Consider the following 7,403-nt stretch of genomic DNA (forward strand, 5'->3'; position numbering starts at 1 on the left):
GACCCTTTGTAAGTATGTCTACAACTTGTTCTTCAGTGAGAATGTACTGCACCAAAAGATCACTTTTTTGCACTTTTTCTCTGACAAAATAATAGTTAGTGTCTAAATGTTTTATCCTTGACCGGAATATAGGATTAGAACTTAGTGCTAAGGCAAAAAGATTGTCAAAATGAAGACATGAATGGGAAGATATGAATTGATGAATATCTTTAAGAATAGATTGTACCCAATACACATATGCAGCATAATGTGGCAAAGCCTTGTATTCAGCCTCTGTTGAACTTCTTGAGACGACTGTTTCTTGGACTGCCATGATATTGGATTACAACCTAAATATACTACATAACTAGTAATTGACCTTCTGGTGTCTTTCTGTATGTCAAACCACAATGCAGTGTTCTTTGCAGGTATCTCATTATTCTTTTTACCAAAAAGTAGTTAAACTTTGAAGATTTGTCATGAATTGACACACCATGTTTACAGAATGTGCAATGTCTGGTCTTGTGAAAGTAAGGTACTATAAAACACCTACAATGCTTCTATATTGAGTTGAATTTGCCATAGCTTCGCCTTCATCTACAAACAACTGAGAGTGGTTTGGACGGTGTTGAAGTTGATTTGCAGTTCTCCATGCCTGGTTTTTTGAGCAATTTTTTGACATACTTTGTTTGACTTATGAATAGAGAACCATCCTTTTGATATGTAATTTGTAAACCTAGAAAGTAAGTCAATCTTCCCATGTCTTTGAGATCAAACACTTCAACAAGACTTGTAATGACATATTACACTTTTGTTGGATTAGAACCAGTAATAATTATTTCATCAACATATAATAAGAGTATTTTAACATTATTTTCATCCACTTTAACAAATAGGTTAGTATTAGACAATGAGGTTTTGAAACCTAGAACTGGTAGGTAACTTGTGAATTTAGCATTCCAAGCTTTGGTTGCTTGTTTGAGCCCATACAATGATTTAACAAGTTTGCACACATGATTTGGATGATTTGAATCCATAAATCCCTATAGTTGCTTCATATACAATTCCTCTTCAAGATCTCCATGCAGAAATGCATTCTTGATGTCCAATTGTCTCAAATTCCAACCATGTTGAGCAACAAGAGCTAAGATGAGCCTAATTGTGGTATGTCTTACCACTGGATTGAAAATTTCTGAATAGTCTAGATTCTTGACTAAACCCCTGAGTTACCAATCTAGCATTATATCTTAAAATAGAACCATTTGGATTCTTCTTTACCTTATACACCCATTTACTTCCAATTATAATCGATTATCTGGTGGTGGAACCAAAATCCTTGTACCTTGTGTTTTCAAAGCATCATATCCTTGTACCTTATTTGCATATTGTGCTCTCTAGTGTTGATATCATGAGTATGAGATGCATCACTTTCACTATACTTAGATAACACAGGAAGAATTACCAGTAGTTGTGAAGGGTTAAGGACAAGAAGCAAAGGAGATGCATCTTTTATGTATGGAAAGAGTATTGCCTATTGATGATGAACTGTTAGTATGTTGATGCTGTGTAGTACCAAAGTTGTCAACATTCTAAGAGGAAGATGAAGAGTCAGCTATATTATCATTAAACTGGTTCGCTGTAGAAACTGGTACTGAATAACCAGATTGTCTTCTCTGAGGTTGAGGTACTAAGGAAACTGGAATAGGTATGACAACAAGTTTTAGAGTTGGTTCACTAATTTCCAATCTTAAACTAGAAGAATAGCTTCTTTTAATCTTACTAGGAAACACTGTCTCATTAAAGATTACATGACAAATTTTATTCTCTAAGTTGTAGCAAATCACTCCTTTATATCCCATAAAGTTCCCCAAAAATATACATAACACAGATCTTGCTTGTAGCTTATTTGAGTTATATGGTCTCAACCAAGGGTAGACAACTGTACCAAATATGCTTAATAAACTTAAGTCTTTGGATTTCTTATAAAGCATACTATATGGTGAACTCATAGACAGAGACTTAGAAGGCAATCTTTTTATGATATAGACAGAATGGGCACAAGCAAAGCACCAAAACTCAAGGAGTAATGCAACATTTGTAAGCAATGTAATGACAGTCTCTATAATGTGCTTGTGTTTTTTCTAAGCAATCCTAGTTTGCTGAGGGGTCTAGGGGTAAGAAACCATTTTCATGATTCCTTTATATGCAAGAAAATTGGTGGACAACTTACTAGGATACTCTCCTCCACCATCAGATTGTAAGCATTTTATAGAGACACCAAATCGATTGAAAACAAAATTATACAACTTCACAAATATGGAGAACACATCATATTTATTGCACATTGGGAAAATCCAAGTGTATCTTGTATATTCATCCATAAAAGATACATAGTATCTATATCCATCTTGGGATTTTATAGGAGAAGGACCCCAAATATCAGAATGTAACTTTGCAATAGGAGACACATTAGAATTTCTCAACATGATGACCATTATTTCATTCGAAGGGTGACCTAACCTTTGATGCCATATATTGGACTTCACTAGTTTTCATCGAAAAGCAACTAAATCAATGACTACAAACTGCACTCCTTTATTCTTTGTAACCACTGAAATGTGAAATAGTTCTTGAGGCCTACTATTTCATTGATACAATATCTCCCTTGTCTTCTTGTCTTGCACAAAAAACTCAGATTCATCACATATAAACCAACTTTTATTATTAGCACACAACTGTTTAACAGATAACAAACTTCTAGTGATTTGTGGAACATGCAACACATTTTGAAGAATAAGAGAGTGACATTTTGTTCGAATTAATGTTGAATTAGTATTTTTAATTGATAAACCTATGCCATTACCTATAGTAATTTTCTCAGAACCTTCAAATTGAGTGGCTTGGGCAAGTGTATTGACATCCGTAGTCATGTGGTGAGATGCCCTAGAGTCAACAATCCAGGAGTCATTAGGAATGTATTATGTTGTTTGTTGAGCACTCATTGTAGCTAATGATGATGAAGGTGGTTGTCCCTGATATGTATAATTTCTCTTGTGATAACATTTGAGTACATTGTGTCCCATTTTGCCACATATTTGACATTCAATGACAAAACCATTAGAATGCCTATTAGTGTTTCTCTGAAAGCAATTTGCAGTAGTGTGGCCTATCTTGTTACAAATCAGGCATTCAATCACAACATTGGTCATATTCTGAGTGTTACCAAACCAATTCCCAGTACTTTGTTGTCTGGATCCTCCATAACCAAAGCTTTTACCCTTGAACCCTTAATTTGATCTATAGTTATTAGTGTTGTTGTTACCCCTAAAGTTAGAACCATTAAATGGTAGTCTTGAACTAGCATAAGATTAAGAACCTTGATTACCAATAAACCCAAAGCCATAGGGTGAAGCAGGATAGAATGGAGGTGACGGTGGATGATATGGTTAGGTAAAAGAACCAGTGGAGTAAAGATCAATGGGAAATTATCGGAATTGTAATGGAAATTGAGGAAAGACCTGAGGCACATAAGGTCCAAGAGTTATAACTCCTCCAGTAGTTGCAGGAATATGACTATGACCTTGTTGATTTGAAGTGGAACCATATCCCATAGATGAAGGAAAAATTTGTCCTAGCTAAGAACATGTGAGAATATTTGAACACTTAAGCAAACTAATAACAATTTAAAGTAGGCATGCATTCAAACACAATTTTAAAACCCATGACTTTCAAAGCCTAGTGAATGGTGAACCAAAAGACTCTTTAACAAATTAAAGAAAAAAGAGAGTTTGAGTTTCATTACCCTTGAAGCTCATCCTTGTTTACACAAGGGATTCACCCAAGTGGAGGGCCTTCAAGTCACCTCATTTGCTCCTTGGCTGGTTGCTTCTTTACTTCTCCTTTGCTCCTTGAGGATTTAAGGAAAGGAACTCCAAGAACACCAAAAGTTTGGTGTCTCTAAGTCTCCACACCAAGGATGAGGTGTGAAGATGAAATGGATGACTTAAAGGAAGGAAGATTGCTATCTATTTTTCTCTAAGTGTGGCCGGCCTCTTTGGAAGACAAAGAGAGAAAGAGTTTTGATCTTTTGCCTCAAAGAAAACCCTTTTATGGTAAAGTTATAAAGTTCCCTTCATAGCATCTCACATTTGAGTGGCAAACTTGCAATTATGCCAAGTTTACTACCACTCACCCTATGGCCGGCCATCCTTTAGTTATTGGGCTAATTGCCCATTTTTGTTTTAGTTGTCATACGACTTAAACATAATGAGCCTTGTGGACCAAAACCCAAAACTAACTTGAAAGCCCAATACGAACCTCTCATATAATTACTTAACTAATTAATTAATCTTGATCATTCTCAATTAAACCATTCAACTGCTCATCCATCTCATCTATCACTTTTATCCTTACTTGGTGTACGATCCATTAGGTTCCAATTAGGTAGTGGGCGATTGTTATTCTTAATGATCGATTGTCAATTGAAACTACATTTCAATTCTTCCTTTAATGCAGATTAGTGTTTGCTAATCTTCAGGGCTTCCACAAACCATAAGTGACACCTAGCAGTATGTTATGGCTACCCAAGCTAAGTAGAAGTGGTTGGCGAACCTATCCAGTTACAATTACAATGCAATGCAGTCATTTTCTAATACAATACTATTAATCACATTGTTTGAGTGATAGTTCTCTATATAATTCAATTGAATATGATTTGGAATAAACTTCGTAAGTGATATTCGTATGCTTTGGCCAAAGACTCCCGAATCATATCTCAGAGTATTCTCCCTCCACCATGGAAGGTTAGAGATCCCTTGTTGTGCATTCATATGCCTACATGACTAGATAGCTTGACCCCAACAATGTAATGGACACTCTCGATGAAATGTCTTTGACATGATCAAAGATCAAAGACCTAACTATTAGACATCTCTGATGCCTCAGGTCAAAGGACCACTTTGCATATTGCAAGTTATGAGTTCTTACATGACATGTATGTTCGAACTTTATTTTGATTGTGGTTCAGTGTGTTCAATTACCATTTTGAGCACCTATGTGTCGTCTCAGTGTCCACCACTAAATGACTTGAGACTAGTCATACTTATGCTTGAGTTAACATAACACGTACTAACCTTAGCGGATTGTCAATACCCAATTGGCAATCCTATGGCTAGAAATGAACATAAGAGATAGGTCTCGTTAATCTAACTTACTTAGATCACTTCTCTCTTAGATTAAATACATTCCTTGGATTCCCAAAACACATAATACAATAAATAGTTATTAACAATAAGCTTTGCGCTTCATTAAACATATAATAGTTTAACACAATAAGTATTCCAAAAGTTATTACATCAAATGAGTGGCTTTGTGGCATACTTCCAACAATAGATTGAATTAACATCAAATGAGCTCTGATTTATTTTAGAGTGATAGTTGTCTCCCTAGCCAATATAACAGTCCTAATAATTGCATATTCTTTTGGTACCCCAGCTAAACCAGCAATCATGACATCATTATCAGAAACTGACTCTCCTGCAGCACTTAATTGATCCCTAAAGTTTTTCAACTTAAGCAGGCATTTATCAATTGAATCTGTACCCTTTTGAATAATATGCAGTTCAGTTTTGAGATGATTCACTCTTGGTTTTGACATAGATGCAAATCTATCAACAAAATTATACCAAGCTTCTTGAGCATTCTTGCAACCAAGAACATACTCTATATCCTCATCAGACAAGGTAGCAAGCAACAAACTAAGTAATGTCATATATGTAGATTCCCATTCTATATATGCAGTTGTTATTTCTTTCGTAATTCCTAAATTTGTAGTAATATCAAACTTTGGTGGACAAATTGTAGTACCATCAAAGTGACCAACAGTTTATACCACTTCAAAACAGATTGAAATTGAAATGCCCATTTGGCAAAATTGTCCTTTCTCAATTTTATTGCAAGCATTCCTAAAAGATCATCCACTTTCATAGTTGAGGAACTCATGATGAAAATATAAGTAGCAAGAATTAACACTTTAGAAACAAGAGACTGATACTCTTTAAAACACTTCAGAGATAAGAGACTGATACTCTTTGATTTTCCTCAATACATAATTAAAGCTTCAAGAATCGAAAGAATGACACTTTGGTAATCCACAAGAAAGAATGATACTTTCTGAATTCTTAAGGAAGAATGATACTCCCTTGAACAAATTACAACAATCTTGAAAACTGACACTTACAGCAATATTCATCCAGACATTAGAAAAACCCTAAAACTTCCATTGAACAACCTAACATCTTCATATGATTTTGATCACACAAATTCTCAGAGAGATTGACACCCATATATTTCAATATATACAGAATGTAAGAATTAAAGAAACAATATCACCTAAATCGATTTTCAGTTGAAAAATTGATAAATCAAGAATCCTCAAATGCACCAAGATCACATAAGAAATCAAGAATCCTCGCAAAAATATTCTGAACCGACTGTAATCTCCAAAATTAAAGCAACTTATGTAGACATCGAAATTTCGGTAAAATAAATGTACACCAACGTATTAAAGTTCTGACATTCCAAGGCATACATGGCATGCGCCATGTGTCTCATAAATCGTACATATGGATGTGACTCATCAAAATCAGATGAGTCATCAAGAATGATGTGTGTCAACACTTGGTGGAAAGAATTTATTTGATTTTAATTTAATTAAATCAAATGGAGTCAAATCACGACCTGCCGACAAATCGAGTCATGGTTATTTCGTCAATTAATCAAGCCCTAAATCAAGGCCAAATCCATCCATAGTCAAGGCTTGGAGATTATAAATATGAGGCTCCTAGACAAAGAAAAGATCTAGAGATCATTCAAGCTTCCAGATGCTGCCAAAACTCAAGCACCCAAATCCCCAAAACACTTATAAGAATTTAGAAAGTTCTTTGTGTTCTTCACCAAACCTTTGAAGAATCATCAAGCACTACTACCCGTGCCAATCCTTCAAATTGCCAAGAGCCAAAACCTCGTGGCAACCGTTCATCCGAGATGAAGTCATCGACCCTTGGATCAACAACAATGCACACTTTACATTTTGAATATTGAATTAGAGGAGCAAGTTGTAAAGAGATTGTACCCCTATAAATTCATTAACACAAACATTTTTTGTGCACGTGTTTTCTTGTCATTTGTTGCAGGATTTTCATGTTTACAGCCCAATGAAGTAGTGTCAAAGTAGCAGTAGCAGAAGAACCCTCAGAATCGGAAATGGTGATGAACCTTCTCCGATGATGATACCATGATGGCCAAAGTAAATGTAAGCAAAGGAAAGATTAAAGAGGAAGCAGGAAGAAGTAGAAAGAGAGAATTTGTAATTGGGAATATAGCTTTGTATTTCGTGATACCATAAATGGCAAGTACACATTAGC

The sequence above is a fragment of the Malus sylvestris genome, chromosome 8 (assembly GCF_916048215.2).
Source record: "Malus sylvestris chromosome 8, drMalSylv7.2, whole genome shotgun sequence".
In the NCBI taxonomy this organism is placed as follows: Eukaryota; Viridiplantae; Streptophyta; class Magnoliopsida; order Rosales; family Rosaceae; genus Malus; species Malus sylvestris.